The sequence below is a fragment of the Perognathus longimembris genome, chromosome 14, assembly GCF_023159225.1.
Source record: "Perognathus longimembris pacificus isolate PPM17 chromosome 14, ASM2315922v1, whole genome shotgun sequence".
NCBI lineage: Eukaryota > Metazoa > Chordata > Mammalia > Rodentia > Heteromyidae > Perognathus > Perognathus longimembris.
The window spans coordinates 11,463,182-11,479,242 of NC_063174.1; the positions used below are offsets into that span (position 1 = coordinate 11,463,182).

At 40.3% G+C, this 16,061-nt stretch overlaps 1 protein-coding gene across 2 annotated transcripts in view; it reads left to right on the forward strand.

The window, feature by feature from the left end:
* Nucleotides 1–700: 700 nt before the first annotated feature.
* The window catches only part of Mipol1 (mirror-image polydactyly 1), a 250,668-nt gene continuing 235,307 nt past the window's right edge, over nt 701–16,061 (forward strand). The window contains exon 1 of one of the 2 annotated variants that reach the window (XM_048362982.1): nt 701–839. The gene's annotated coding sequence lies outside the window, so the exon portion shown is untranslated. Of the gene's footprint in view, nt 840–1,409; nt 1,461–16,061 lie in introns of those variants that run through there. The other variant, XM_048362983.1, reaches the window with a different exon arrangement.

Here is a 16,061-nt window from a genome sequence, read left to right on the forward strand (position 1 = left end):
CACAGCGCCACTCCTCGCCTTTTCGGTGTATTTGGTGCCGAGGAATCAAACCAGGGCTTCAGCATGCTAGGCAAGCACTCTACCGCTAGGCCACACTCCCAGTCCCAGGCTCTACATTTTGTCTTTAAGAATCGACATCCAAGATATGAAAACCTAGGTCTCTTTCCTGATCGTAAGTGACCAGCTCTGGTATAGTCCGGAGCGTACTCGGGCCGGGATGGGGGCATCACCTTCGCTCACAGGAGAGCTAATCACCCCCTCACCTGCCCAGCGGCCTCTGGCTGGCGCCCCCACCCCGCGACACCGGTCTCTCACGTCAGGCCGCCCCCCCTCCCCCCGCCCCCCCCGGCAAAAAGGCAGCCACACCTCAGCCACATCCCATGAAGAATGAGCCCGCAAGACCCGTTTTGAGTCACACGTTTGCTCTCCTCTAACCAGGCAGGGCTTTACCCCAACAACAGTTAGCTCTTCTGGAGCGCACCGGGTTCCTCAGAGCCCAGCGCAACCACAGCTCTGCCAGCTTCTCGGAGGAAATTCCAAGTACTCCCGCGCCCTGAGGCCCCGCCCCGCAGCTGGCGACGCAGGGAGTGCGCATGCACAGTGCGGGCCACCTCCGCCAGCCTGTGGGCTCGCGCACGCTGCGTATGGCGAGCTCTGCCTGTCAATCTCACTGGAGCCCCGCCCCACCAGGCCGGGTCTTCTTGGGGAACGCCGCACTGGGGCCTAACCTCGGCGAGCGTCCATTGGCTGACGAGGTGGCGACGCCTCAGGCCGGGAAAACGGGGCGAGCGTCCCGAGTTGGTTCTCCTGGCGCCTCCGGGCGCACCTCCTCCTCGCAGGTAAGCGGGTTGGGCCAGGTATGAAAGAGGTTTGAAACTTCCGGCCTGCAGCCTCTTTGGAGAGCCCCCGGTCGGAGGCGAGGGGCTGAGTCTAGCGCCCCGCGGCCAGGAGTCAGGGGACACTGCCGAGGCCAGCGTCGCGGTGCCGCAGGTGACAAATGCTTTGCTGTTAGCGGTGGCAGACGTCCCGTAGGCTAGGGTTTTGTTAGTCCTGAGCGCCAGCAAGTTTGAGTGTTCGGTCCCAGCTCACCTCCGAGCCCCTCGGGACAGACGTTCAGGTGTGTTCAAGGTTCTCCGGGTCCTAAATGGAAACGCGAAGCCAACCTGGAGAAAGACACCGCGGTGCCCGGGCTGTTCCCGTGTCCCCGGGCCGCGCTCCTCCGCCGGGAAGGTGACACCGTGCGTAGTTTGAGAAGTACTTTAAGCCTGTGTGGATGGGGGGGGGGGGGGGGCGGGGGGGAATAAACACGAGATAGCCCAGTGCTTCCACAGGTGGGAGCAACTTTCAGCTCTGCACCGGGATAGGCTTTTTTGAAAGCTCCTTCCAGCGTTTCAAGGGCCAAACAAGACGTTTCAGGGAGATTTTCATCTAGCCCAGAGAAGTCTTAATCTAAGTGTAAGGTAAGCTCCGGCTTCACACAGTTTTGTTTTGTGACTTGGAATAGAGCTTAAGTGACATTATATAATCATTGCCTAGAATATCCTATGTGATAGTGTACTAAGAAATTAATTAAAACGAAGCTGACTTCTCTGTGTGAAGTAGTAGTTTAAGCTATCTCATTTGAAGAGATGATGCCTAATCACAAAATGAATAGATGTACATAATCTGTCTTCAGTGTCATCAAGATGGCAACATTTGTAGTGTGTTAATTTTATTTATTTATTTATTTATTTATTTATTTTTATTTTGCCAGTCCTGGGGCTTGAACTCAGGGCCTGGCCACTGTGCCTGAGCTTCTTTTGCTCAAGGCTAGCACTCTACCACTTGAGCCACAGCACCACTCAGGGCTCTTTCTGTTTATGTGGTAGTGTGGAATGGAACCCAGGGCTTCATGCATGCTAGGCAAGCACTTTACCACATTCTAGCTACATCCCTAGCCTATAGTTGATTTTCTGTTTAATAGACATACAGAAACATAACTGGATCATTTTATAACTCATTGAATTTTCACTAAGTATGCTTACTGTGTGTATGATAGTACTGATGTCAAAAAGAACATTACAGTACATGTGTCCTAGAAACCTAGCTTTGTAGGTAATCCTCCAATTGTAACCTTCATTTCAGTTAACATTATTAATCAGTTTTACTTACTATTGACATTATGTTAAAAAAATCATGGACTAAACAAGCCTTTGTGTCTGGCTTTAGCTCAATATTGCATTTCTTTCTTTTGCTCTTTCTTTTTTCTTTGTTGTTCATGGGGCTTGAGCACTGGGTCTGGGTGCTGTTCTGCAGCTCTTCAGCTCAAGGCTAGCAGTCTACCACTTGAGACATAGTACCACTTCCCATTTTCTAATGGTTAATTGGAGAGAAGAGTCTCACAGGCTTTCCTGCCTGGACTGGCTTTGAACTGAGATCCTCAGATCTCATCCTTCTGAGTAGCTAAGAATACAGGCGTGAGCCATTGGCACCTGGCTCAATAATGTATTTCTCAGATTTATACAAGAAGTGAAGCAGTATCTCTTTCTCATGCAGTATCTTATTGCAACCCTTTTTTTCCCCTTTGCCCTGTACCAGTGTGTCTGTCATGAGCATTTTTTAATATATTATAATATATTACCAGTATGGTGCTATGAACATTTTGTAATTATTTTGGCATAGTTTATTAATAGACTACCATATACCCATTAGTAGTAATTTGTAGTAATTTCACTACAAATAGGTTGTGTAGATAAGTACTTATAGTATACATTACCCAAAAGCTTTTCAAAATGATTGCGAACTTACACTCCCATAGCAGTGTATGTATTTGTTTCTTCCAAATGATGTATTTTACATCATCTCTTTCATTTTAGCCATTTAGGTGGCTAAATTTCCTTAAAGAGTTATACTAATGAAACCTCTTTACATGAACTTATGAATGGAGCAGCATCAGATTGCAGTCAGTACATCCAGGGTGCATGAGGAGAAAACTTTTCATAATGTGTTGAATGAAGGCAAGAGAAATATTTGATTGATTAAACTAGAAAATAACAATTTAAAGTTAGTGGAACTTTCTTGCCTGGGAATGTGGCTTAGTGGTAGAGTGTTCCATTCCTCACTACCACATAAACAGAAAAATCCAGAAGTGGTGATGTGGCTCAAGTGTTAGAGCACTAGCCTTGAGTACAGAGGGGTTTGGGGGACAGAGCCCAGCCCAGGCCCTGGTTCAAGCCCAAGGACTGGCAAAAAAAAGGTAGTGGCAGTTTCTGATCAGTAAAGTCTCTCATTAGCGTTTACTTGGTAATTTAATTTTTTATTTTTGGCCAGTTCTGGGGCTTGGACTCAGGGCCTGAGACCACTGTCTCTGGCTTTCTTTTTGCTCAAGGCTAGCACTCTGCCACTTGAGCCACAGCGCCACATCTGGCCATTTCCTATATATGTGGTACTGAGGAATCGAACCCAGGGCTTCATGTATGTGAGGCAAGTACTCTACCACTAGGCCATATTCCCAGCCCTAATTTAATTTTTTAAAAGTTTAATTTTATTATTACATTGCATTTGACATTTGGAGATGAGCTAGCTGTGTTGGAGAAAAAAATAAGAGTATTAAGTCTCATATGATGTAGTGTTTGTGGCTGAATTTCAACCCTCTGAACATACCTTTTTTGCTTTTTTACCCATTTTCCTTCTCATTAGAAGACTAACTAGAGACTTTCTTATAACTTCTCTGAACTGGTCTTATTGCTTTTGCTTTCTACCATTCCTTTAAAATTGAAGAACAAAAGAGAAGTGAGGAAAGGAAGGAGATACAAGTTTTATTTGATATAATGTGTTAAAGATTCAGAACAGAAAGGATAACATCTAGACAGTTATAGAGACTAAGAATGTTTTTTTGAAAAGCACAAAATGATTTTTGTAGTATTTTGAGATAATGTCTTCGTGCTGATAATTTTGCTACAGCTTGAAAGCTTAATTGGAGATGGTTTTGCTCAATCTGGCCTCAAACTAACAGCTTCTCAACCTCAGACTCCTGAGTAGCTAGGATTACAGGCATGATCCACCAGTGCTTGGCTCTTTTTCTTTGGCTGGTCCTGGGGCTTTAACTCAGCACCTGGGAGCTGTCTGTAAGCTTCTTTTCCTCAAGACTAGCAGTCTATCACTTGAACCATGGTGCCACTTCTAGATTTTTCTGAGTAATTTACTGGAGACAAGAGCCTCACAGACTTTTCTGCCCCAGCTGGCTTCAGAGCACAATCCTCATATCTCAGCCTCTTGAGTAGCTAGTAGAATAGGCATGAGCCACCAGCACGCAGCTCACTGCTTGGCTCTTGTTGCTATTCTCTTAATATTTCTACATTTCTTTTGTTTTGTTGGTGTTGAAGATTTAATGTACCTAATTTTTAAATTTATCCTAGGTAAATGTATATAGGAATAAACATGGTATGTGTATAGTTCAGTACTCTCAGTGCGGGTCTTGGAATATATTCCTCTTGGGTAAGACTATTACAATATTCTTTTTGTTAAATCTCTCTCTCTCTCTCCCTCTCTCCCCTCTCTCTCTCTCTCTCTCTCTCTCTCTCTCTCTCCCCCCCCCCTCTCTCTCCAAAATTTCTCTTAGAAGCTTTTTCTTTTTTCTTTTTTGCCTGTCCTAGGGCTTGAACTCAGGGCCTAGGCACTGTCCCTGAGCTTCTTTTGTTCAAGGCTAGCACTCTTACCACTTGAGCCATAGCACCACTTCCTGCTTTTTCTGTTTATATGGTACTGAGGATTTGAACCCAGGGCTTCATGCATTCTAGACAAGCACTCTACCAATAAACCACATTCCTAGCCCCTGTTAAATCTTTTTTTTTTTTTTTTGTGCCAGTTCTGGGGCTTGGGATTCAGGGCCTGAGCACTGTCCCTGGCTTATTTTTGCTCAAGGCTAACACTCTACCTCTTGAGCCACAACACCTCTTCTGCCTTTTTTTTGTTTATTAATGCTGAGGAATTAAACCCAGGCCTTTATGCATGCAAGGCAAGCACTCTACCTCTAAGCCACATTCCCAGCTCCCTGTTAAATCTTTTTAAGTACAGTTAAAATCTCTTGACATCTTCCTTTTCTCTGTTCATAAGTTATTCCTTTTTTAGCATCTTGATCAGTTTGGAAAGAAGTTTAATTTTTATTTCATGTTTTTAATATTGATTTTATGTTTTCAATTCATTGGTATTCTCTCTCTACCACTTTCTTCTTCTTGCTTTGGTTTTAAACCTCTCTCTCCCAGAAGACTGTATACTAATGAGAGCCCTACCTCCAGTTTTAGTATGTGCACTTAGTACTATAGGTTTTCTTTGAAGAACGAATGTAGCTTTCATAAATATGTTTTTGTTTTTTTTTATTGTCAAACTGATATACAGAGCGGTTACAGTTTCATATGTTAGGCATTGGATACATTTCTTGTACTGTTTGTTACCTCCTTCCTCATTCCCCCCTTCCCCCCCATAAATATGTTTTAGTGTATTGTGTTAATGTATTGTATTTTAATATATTTAATATTTTGGGTTAAATATTTTCAATATATTGTGCTTCAATTTTTTCAGAACTATTTTAAGATTTTCATTTTAACTGTTTTGAATTGATTATTTAGAATTATTCCGAGGGTATCTAGATGTCTTTCTCTTACTGATTTCTATTGTAGTACCACAACATACTTTTTATTATTTCAGTTATTTTCTTCTTTTGTTGCTATTGGTGTTTGAACTCAGTACCTTTGCATTTGCCAGGCATATGTTCTACTTGAGCCATACCTCTGTCCCTATCCTCTGTGTGTGTGTGTGTGTGTGTGTGTGTGTGTGTGTGTGTATGTGTGTATGTGTGTATGTAGGGACTCTCACTTTTGGCCTGGGCTGCCCCACAACCACAATCCTACCAATTTCTGCCACTCAGTAACTGGGATTATAGGCTTGTATCAGTCTGTCTGGCTCTTGTTTCAATTTTTTATGAATGTATTGAGTCTTTTTGGTGGACCACAATAAAGTATGCTTTGATAAGTATGCTTGAAAAAATTGTTTATCTTGCTATTCTACTATCATAGTGTAGACTTTTCTCCAAATGTCAGTTATCTTAAGTTTGTTTGTGTTAGGGTTTTTTGTTGTGTTTTTTTGTCACTCACTGTGACTGAATATCTGAGAAAACCAACTTAAAGGAAGAAAGGTTTATTGTGGCTCATGGTTTCATGATTGGTTGCCTCCATTGCTTTGGGCCTAAAGTGAAGGAAAGAACAATGTCTGGGACACATGCTTACCTCAGGGCTTCAGGGAAGCAGAGTGAATGAAAGAGAGTCTAGAGACAACATAGACCCCCTCAAAGGCATGACCCCAGTGACCGACTTCCTTCAATTAGGCCCCATCCCTTAATAGGCTGTTTAGTTATCAATAAATTAGAGCTCTCATGATCCAGTCACCTCTAAAAAGCCCATCCTGGGGCTGGGAATGTAGCTTAGCGGTAGAGTACTTGTCTAGCATGCATGAAGCCCTGGGTTCGATACTTCAGCACCACATAAACCGAAAAAGCTAGAAGTGGATGCTATGGCTCAAGTGGTAGAGTGCTGTTCTTGAACAAAAAGGAAGCCAGGGACAGTGCTCAGGCCATGAGTTCAAGCCCCAGGACTGAAAAAAACCCCAAAACAAAACAAAAAGCCCATCCTTTGGCAACCAAGCTCTTAACACATGAGCCATCACGGAACGTTTTTAGATTCAAACTGTAGCTGTTAAAGCCAACTGGATGGTAGTTAGAGTAGTTTGGTCAGAAATTGTCGCAATAGGAAAAGAGAAACCTAAGTATAGAAGAGGCTCAATTCCAAAAAGAGCAAGCATAAGTGAGATTATAGTAAGGGACAGGGAGCTCAGTGAATGAGAACAATTTCAGAGAAGGAGAGCATCCTGGTTAAATACACTGGAAAAAATTCTTTCTGTTGGTAGGTCCTGAAGATGATTCTCTCTAAACGGACTTAGTATGATTCTTGTTAACAGAGATGCCTAAAAGTTGAGGCCTACTTGATCAGAGGATTCAGAAGAGCCTAAAGTTTGGTCTTAACCACTGAGAGTATTAAGAGTTTATTTATGGGGGTGTGTGTGTGTGTATATGTGTGTGTGTGTGTGTGTGTACATATGTACATTTAAGTATGTACATACTTATACTGAGGCTTGAACTCAGAGCCTTACACACTTGGCTTTTTCACTCAAGGCTGGTACTATACTATGTAAGCCACACTCCTGGCTTTTTGCACATTAAGGGTGACTTCTAAACACTATCCTCAGATTTCAGCCCCCTAAGTAGCTGATTATAGGCATGGTTCACCAGTGCCCAGCTTTAAGTTTTTATAGCATGTTATTTTTCTGGTATTTTTCTCCTGGCTTCCTGAGAGAGGTGTGCTGTACCTTCTAGCTATGGTTATTTCTTTCGTCAGTTTTTACCGAGAGAGAGAGAGAGAGAGAGAGAGAGAGAGAGAGAGAGAGAGAGAGAGAGAGAGAGTTTCAATTCAACATGCCAATTTGGGAGTACAGTCTGTCTTGATCATTGTCTCCTCTTTCATTGTTCTCCTGCATTTTTCTCAACCCATTCCCCATTCCTCTTAATTTTCCTAGTTCCATTTTCATGCATGTACACTGAATATTATGATTGTTTATGTCTGGCTAATGAATTAAACCCTTCAATGCACTTTGTAGTTTGAGCAATATTTCTGTTGTTGTTCATCATTGGGCTTGAACTCTGGGCCTGGGTGCTTTTCCTGTGTTCTTCAGTCCCAGCCCAGGCAGGAAAGTCCATGAGACTCTAGTTTGAGCAATATTTCTGTTGTTGTTCATCATTGGGCTTGAACTCTGGGCCTGGGTGCTTTTCATGTGTTCTTCAGTTCAAGGCTAGTGTTCTACCACTTGAGCCACAGCTCCACTTCCAGTTTTATGGTGGTTAATTGGAGAGAAGAGTCTCATGGACTTTCCTGCCTGGGCTGGGTTTTAACTGGGATCCTCAGAAGTTAGCCTCCTGAGTGGCTAGGATTACAGGCATGAGCCACTGACACCTGGCTTGGGCAATAATATTTATATTACTAGCTATTCTTCTTCTTCTTTTTTTTTTTTTTAATGCCAGTCCTGGGATTTAAACTCAGGGCCTGGGCTCTGTCCCTGAGCTTCTTTTGCTCAAGACTAGCACTCTATCACTTGAGCCATAGTGCCACTTCTGGCTTTTTCTGTTTATGTGGTACTGAGAAATTGAACCCATAGCTTCATGCGTGGTAGGCAAGCACTCTACCACTAAGCCACATGCCCAGTCTTGTAGCTATTCTTAATAGTTTTAAATAATATTGACTTATTTTATTTTAGTGTATATTCTATTCCAAATAATATAATTAGGGAAGAGTAAACTTTTTCAGTATTTTAATTTGTGAGCTGTTATTTGCTTACTTGACATGACATTCTGATTTTAGAAAATGCTGTGATATCTTAAGATAGTGCATTTTATGTAAAGCCCAGTTTATAAAGGTGTAGGTATTGTTCACATAATTGAATTTTTTACATTATTAGTTTACTTTCTTTAATAGAATTTGAATGATGATTTTTTGCAGGTATTATTTAAATTTCAGTGCTATGTTGAAATGCTACTTTGTACTGTCTCTCATTTGTACATAAAGAAAATTTAAACATTTTAATTTATCCTTTTTAGTGAACTATTTTCTGAAGTATAACACATTTTAAGAAATGTCTTGAAACTAATTTGTGTCTTAATACTTTATTGTCACTTAACTAATGTAAATTGAAGCCTTTTCCTTAATTTATGTCAAATGGCTTGTTGCCAGCATGAGAGTGGCAGATATTGTGTGTTACAGCTTATAACATCCCAAAGCAGAACATTGTATTCAGTGGCATGAGCTGGCACAGTGGGCAAGATTATTCTGACTCATTTGGATAGGTGAACTGCAAAAATGTGCTGTCAAAGTTTAATGATTCTTTACTAGTAAGAAACTGTGAGTTCCGCATCTTAATTTCTATTGTCCTTATTTCATGCAGATTGTTCATTTTTATCTTGTTTTACAATAAAATCTGCATTTTAAATATCTGTGTTCACTTGTTAAGCATTTAGGATTATAATCACATTTAAAGTATTTCATCACTTATTACTAATTTTTGTGGTACTGGAAACTCATAGTCTACATGTAAATATACCTTTAAGTGAGGAAAAGTATTCTCTTAAATGAGTTTTTTTTGTTTTTGTTTTTTTTTTGGCCAGTCCTGGGCCTTGAACTCAGGGCCTGAGCACTGTCCCTGGCTTCTTCCTGCTCAAGGCTAGCACTCTGCCACCTGAGCCACAGCGCCCCTTCTGGCCGTTTTCCATATATGTGGTGCTGGGGAATCGAACCGAGAGCTTCATGTGTAGGAGTCAAGCACTCTTGCCACTAGGCCATATTCCCAGCCTTAAATGAGTTTTTTAAAATAGATTTTCTCCAAAAATATGTTTTTAATTTTAGAAAGCACTTAATGGTGATCAAAAGGCAATTATGTACCTATTCTGTATATTTATAGCATAACATATGCCACATTTAATATTAGTGAGATGATGTTCCTTTCAGTGACCAGAACAACAACAACAAAAAAAACTATGTTATTGCCATCCAGTAGACTATTAAACAACCTTTAAAGTGATCATTGAAGAACACCACTTATAATAACAGTAGTCTGCCAAAAAAAATGTTTCACAAACTGGTTAGATATACAGATATTATATATATGTAGTATATGTCATGTATGATATTATATATAATGTGTAAAATAAAACTGTTCTGATGCACTAAAATTTAAAATTATATTTGGTAGTGAATATAAGGAATGATCGCTTCTTTCTCCTTTTGTTTTAGTGTGTTTTGGATTATTTTCTAGAGGATATAATGATTTGGGCATTTGTGTCTTTAACATTTGTTTTGTTTATTAATGATTTCTACAAAATTGTGAATTTGTTTGTTATATTTGATCAGCCCTGACCTCTAGTGATTGTTATTAAGAATGTAACCAGTGTATTTCTTCTAAGAAATACAATTTTAAGCCCTTGGAAATCTTCCAAGTGACAAATCAAAAGATACACACACACACACACACGCACGCACGCACGCGCGCACACACACACACACACACACACTTACTTATTTATTGCCAGTCCTGGGGCAGGGCCTGAGGCTTCTTTTGTACAAGGCTACCACTCTGCCACTTGAACCACAGTGCCACTTACAGCTTTTTCTGTTTTGTAGTGCTGAGGAATCAAACCCAGGGCTTCACACATGCCATGCAAGCACTCTTCAGCCAAGCCACATTCTGAGCCCTAAATCATTATTTTAAGAAGTAATTTTTGTTATTTCTAAGGTGTTTTAGAACATCTAAAAATGACCAGCAACTTAAAAAAATCTGGCTGTATCATTTTTTTCTTTCATCCCTGCTTCGTAGCCTTCACTTGGGCTTTCTTTTTTCTTTGTTGTTATTGCTTTTGGGTGGGATTTGAATTCTACTACTAATTTCTGCAGAATGAACAAGAAATTTTGGTCACTTGGTGTGGGCCATAAGCACAACTCTAGAACCCCTCACCCCAAGATACCAAATAAAAAGACAATGTAATTGTAAAGGAAGAGAAGATTTAGTTATTAGCAGTATGGAAAGAAAGGTAAAGTATGTGTTTCACCTCATTCTCCATACACACTTGTGCTTTAGGTTTAGGCTGAGAAATAATTAAGGGTAAGGAAAGAGATATTCATAATTACTAAATGGTCCTGGTCACAGGAGTCACAGATGTTTTCTGTGATCAGACGTGGTGGTAACTGGTGGTCTGCTTGCTGTAATCTCAGGACTGATCAGGAGTGATCTTGTTATGATCATTGCTGCCTGGCAGGTGGTAGGTCTGGCTGAGGCACTGCTGTTCGTTTCCTTAAGGGTAGTTTCTCTTGTGAGGATGTTATTGATCAGTTCTATGCTTCCTGGATTCGAAGAGAGAAAGATATAAGCAGAGAACACAAATCCAGAGTGGTAGTGATAGGGATATGGCTTTCAGTTAATCTTTGGACATTTGTAGACTCACGTAAAGTATATGTTTTTAGAAAAACAAATTATAAATACTTGTTACTTTTTCAATTTATTTGTTTTAATTTATTGGTGGTTTTGGGGTTGGAACTCAGTGCCTTGTGCTAGCTAGACAGATGCTCTAGCCTTATTTCTCTTATCCTTTCAGAATATATTGAGGGCTCATATTTGTAGCCTACTAAGAATGTACATATCAGTCTTAGGAATTTCTATGGCACTTAGATATGATTCTGCTTATTGTCTCATTGTGTTGCTGCTTATGTAGATGCTATAATCAAACAGGTATTAAAGTTATTGTTCGTCTCAAGTTCAATTAATTTTATGGAAGATACTCTGCCTTTAGAATTACCATTACTACCTTGGTTACTCTGTAGAGACATGTGGGGAGTTCCAAATGTGATGCTATCTCCTACAATCTTCTTAGAATCCCTCTAGCTTTTTATTTATTTATTTATTTGTCATTGTGGGGCTTGAACTCTGGGGCCTAGGTGCTATCCCTGAACTCTTCAGCTCAAGGCTAGTGCTCTGCCACTTGAGCCACAGAGCCACTTCTGGTTTTCTGGTGGTTAATTGGAGATAAGAGTCTCAGGCTCTTTTCTGACCAGGCTTGGAACCATCATCCTCAGATCTCAGTCTCCTGTGTAGCTAGGATTTTAGGTGTGAGCCACCAGTGCTGGGTCTGGCTTTTTTTTTTTTTAAACCAAGTTTACTCAGTTCAAGTGGTTATCATTTTTTAAATTACAACTAATTTTTTAAATCTTGTGATTTTAAATATGTCCCCTTCTATCTTGGGAAAGCCTTTGATTTTTAAAATAAAAATCTGCTAAGATTTTTTGTCTTGGATAGTTCACTAGTTTGTGAAATGTAGAATTTGAATGATGGTTTATTTTCTTGTTTTATCAAAACTGGCAAAAGAAGTGATTTGCCAAAGTCAACAGTTAATAAATAACAACACTTCTATCAAGCCATTTATTTTATGATTTCATGGAAATCAAAGTGATTATAGAAAGTGACTGAGTGAAGGAAAATCATTCAGAAAATTCAGCTAATACTTTTCTGGATTAAGAATCCTGTCTGTGTAATATCAGAAGTAACCTATTTAGGGAGAATAGATATATTATATTTGGAAAATTCCTGATATTTAGAAATATTGATTTCTAGTAAATTCATGACTATGATATCACTACTATTTAGAATGTTTTCTATAAGAGAAGTGGAAATCACTTGGAATGCATACAGTGCTGTGAGAGCTAGAAAACACACAGGGAGTATATCTTAGTTTCCAATTATTGTTGTAACAGTTGCAACAAATACCTATAAATATTTATTGGCTTAAAACAATATAAATGTATTATCTTACAGTTCTGGGGGTTAAATCTGAATTAGTTTCTTTTTGGTCCTGGGGCTTGAACTCTAGGCCTGGGTGCTGTCCTTGAGCTCTTCAGCTCAAGGCTAGCGCTCTACCATTTGAACCACAGCGCCACTTTGGTTTTCTGGAGGTTAATTGGAGATAGTCTCATGGACTTTCCTGCCCAGCCTGGCTTTGAACCATGATCCTTAGATCTCAGCTTCCTGAGTAGTTAGGATTACAGGTGTGAGCCACCAACGCCTGGCTGAATTCGTTTTTTCTTGTGTTTAAAAAAAAAACAAAAACATAAGGGGGCTGGGAATATGGCCTAGTGGTAGAATGCTTGTCTCGTATACATGAAGCCCTGGATTCAATTCCTCAGTCCACATAGATAGAAAAGACCAGAAGTGGCGCTGTGGCTCAAGTGGTAGAGTGCTAGCCTTGAGCAAAAAGAAACTAGGGGCAGTGCTGAGGCCCTGAATTCAAGCCCCAGGAGTGGCAAAAAAGAAAAAACAAAACCAAAACAACAACAACAACAAGGGGGCTGGGAATGTAGCTTAGTGGTAGAGTGCTTGTGTAGCATGCATGAAGCCCTGGGTTCGATTCCTTAGTACCACATAAACAGAAAAAGCCAGAAGTGGAGCTGTGACTCAAGTGTTAGAGTGCTAGCCTTGAGCAAAAGAAGCTCAGGAGCCGTGCCCAGGCCCTGAGTTCAAGCCCCAAGACAGGCAAAAAAAAAAAAAAAAAAGTCAGTAGCACTTTGTGTTGTTTTTTGTTTTATATGCAATCTGAAAAAAAAGTCGTTTCCTTTTTTTTTTTTTTTTTTTTTTTTGCCAGTGCTGGGCATTTGACTCAAAGCCTGAGCACCGTCCCTGGCTTCTTTTTGCCCAAGGCTAGCACTCTACCAGTTGAGCCACAGTGCCCCTTCTGGCTTTTTTTTTATATATATGGTGCTGAGGAATTGAACCCAGGGCTTCATGCATGCTAGGCAAGCACTCTGTTGCTAAGCCCCATTCCTAGCCCCTGACAGTCTGTTTTTTTTCTGCTTCTTAACTGCTAGCTACAAATTAAATAATACATTACTTCTAAGAAAGTAATCTATGAACATTTTACTCCCTTTGCATCTATTCAGTTCTTAGAATTTGTTTCAGTGTAGTAAGTTATTTCATTTAACTAGTAGAGTCACCATCTTCTTTCTGTATATCCATAACTATGACTTGGAAACCATGGTGGAGCAAGACATATATACCCAGGTTCTAAAACATAAAGAAAATGTGTGTGTGCATGCATGCATGTGTGTGTATGAGAGAGAGAGCGACAGAGAGAGAGAGTGAGAGAGGCAGGCAGACAGACAGACAGAGACAGAGAGAGAGAGATTGAAAAACTGGATTGGATATGGTTGGCATATCCCATCTCCGGCATCACAGAACCACTGTTAATAGTTTTGTTTATTTTTTACTGTATTTAAAGTTGTTTTATAGGAATAGTCAGATCTTGGCTTAATACAAATTTGTTTCTCATTCATAGTTTGACAGAGATTAATTTATTATGTTTTCTATTATTACAGTGAAATACTCGATTGTGCACTTTATAAAGAAAATACTTCTTTTTAAATCAAAACCTTGGAGGTACTGGACATGTGTGGCTCATGCCTGTAATCCTATCTACTCAAGAGGCTGAGGTCTGGTGGATTGTGGTTCAAAGCCATCCCGGGCAGGAGAAGTCCGTGAGACTCTTATCTCTAATTAACCACCAGAAAACTAGAAATGGCTTAAGTGGTAGAGTGCTAACCAGAAGAGCTCAGGGACAGCGTCCAGGCCCAAAGTTCAAGCCCCACAACGAACAAAAACAAAAAACCTAGGAGGTTCAGGGACACTGGTGCTAACATTCACTTGGCTCTTGTGAGGACCTTTTGGTAAATGCCATCACGTTTGTGGGAAAACTTGTAATAGAGCCAATAAGATTCTGAGGCAGAATCATAGAGGGGGTCAGGTCTGCTCCTTTGTAACAATTCTCTTGTGCAAACTAACCAAAGTCCTATGAGACATTGATTCCTTTCAGGGCCAGTAACCCCAGTGACCTAATTCCTTCCTACTGGTTCCTGCCTTTTTATGGTACACACTACCTCTCAACACTGCCACACCCAATACCAACCTCCAACACATGAACTCTTCAGAGGTAGCAATCAACACATATCCAAACCATAGCAAGGATTCCAAAATAAGCCAAAAATTTTCTTGAAAGCCTTTGCCTTGCCCAATGTATTTAAATGGATGCTAAAGATATGAATGAGGGTATTAAGTGTATAAAGAGTATTAAAAGCTTAGCGTATTGAAAACTTATTACTCATATAATTTTACTTCATGAGGATAATAGAGTAACATTGATAAAATTGAACCAACAAGAAAGAGAAATACAATTAAATTCTATATTGGGTTTATGCAGAGATGCTGAAATCAAACTGGAAAAATCTATTACTGTTAGTACTGACTGTTATACTTCCTTATGCTAGTAATTGACTTTAAGGAGCTTTTTCTTGAGTTAAATTTACTTTCTATCATAATTCAAAAATAATTGAGCAGAGTCCCAGGGGTACAACAAATAGGGGAGAGACTTGACAAATGGGACTACTACAAAATAAAAAGTTTCTGCACAGCTAAGGACATAGCCACCAAACTAGAAAGACAGCCAACCATATGGGAAAGGATCTTTACCGGCACAGCAACAGACAAAGGCCTAATATCCGTCATCTACAGAGAACTCAAAAAAACTAAGCCCCTCCAAGCCCAGTAAACCAATTATGAAATGGGCAAAGGAGCTAAAGAGAGACTTCACAAGAGAAGAGATAAAAATGGCAAAGAAACATATGAGGAAATGTTCAACATCCCTGGCAGTAAAGGAAATGCAAATAGAAACAACCCTGAGATACCACCTCACTCCAGTTAGAATGGCCTATACTCTGAACTCAGGCAACAACAAATGCTGGAGGGGGTGCGGGGAAAGAGGAACCCTTCTCCATTGTTGGTGCGAGTGCAAATTACTACAACCACTTTGGAGAACAGTGTGGAGGTTCCTCAAAAAGCTCAACATAAACCTACCCTATGACCCAGCCATACCACTCCTAGGCATCTATCCTGAACAGCAGGTCCCAAGATATCAAAAAGACATCTGCACTTCCATGTTTATCACTGCACAATTCACAATAGCCAAAATATGGAAACAACCCAGATGCCCCTCCACAGATGAATGGATCCAAAAAATATGGTACCTATACACAATAGAATACTACATAGCGATTAGAAATGGTGAAATATTGGTATTTGCAGGGAAATGGTCAGAACTTGAACAAATAATGTTGAGCGAGACAAGCATAGAACACAGAAAACAAAGGGGCATGATCTCCTTGATATATGACGGTTAAGGTGGGAGGAGGGGGAGACAGTAGAGACCAGGCCTGTGAAACCAAAAACTTCTTGTCAAATGGTATTTCCCACAGGTTTGGGTCAGCGACCCTACATTATGTAACTAAAACCAAACAACTACTCAACATATAAAGGTTAAAAATAGACCTCTCAGTGGATCACAATAGCTCAAAAGCTATGTATGTATGTTCATATAAGACAAGGATAAGCAAACT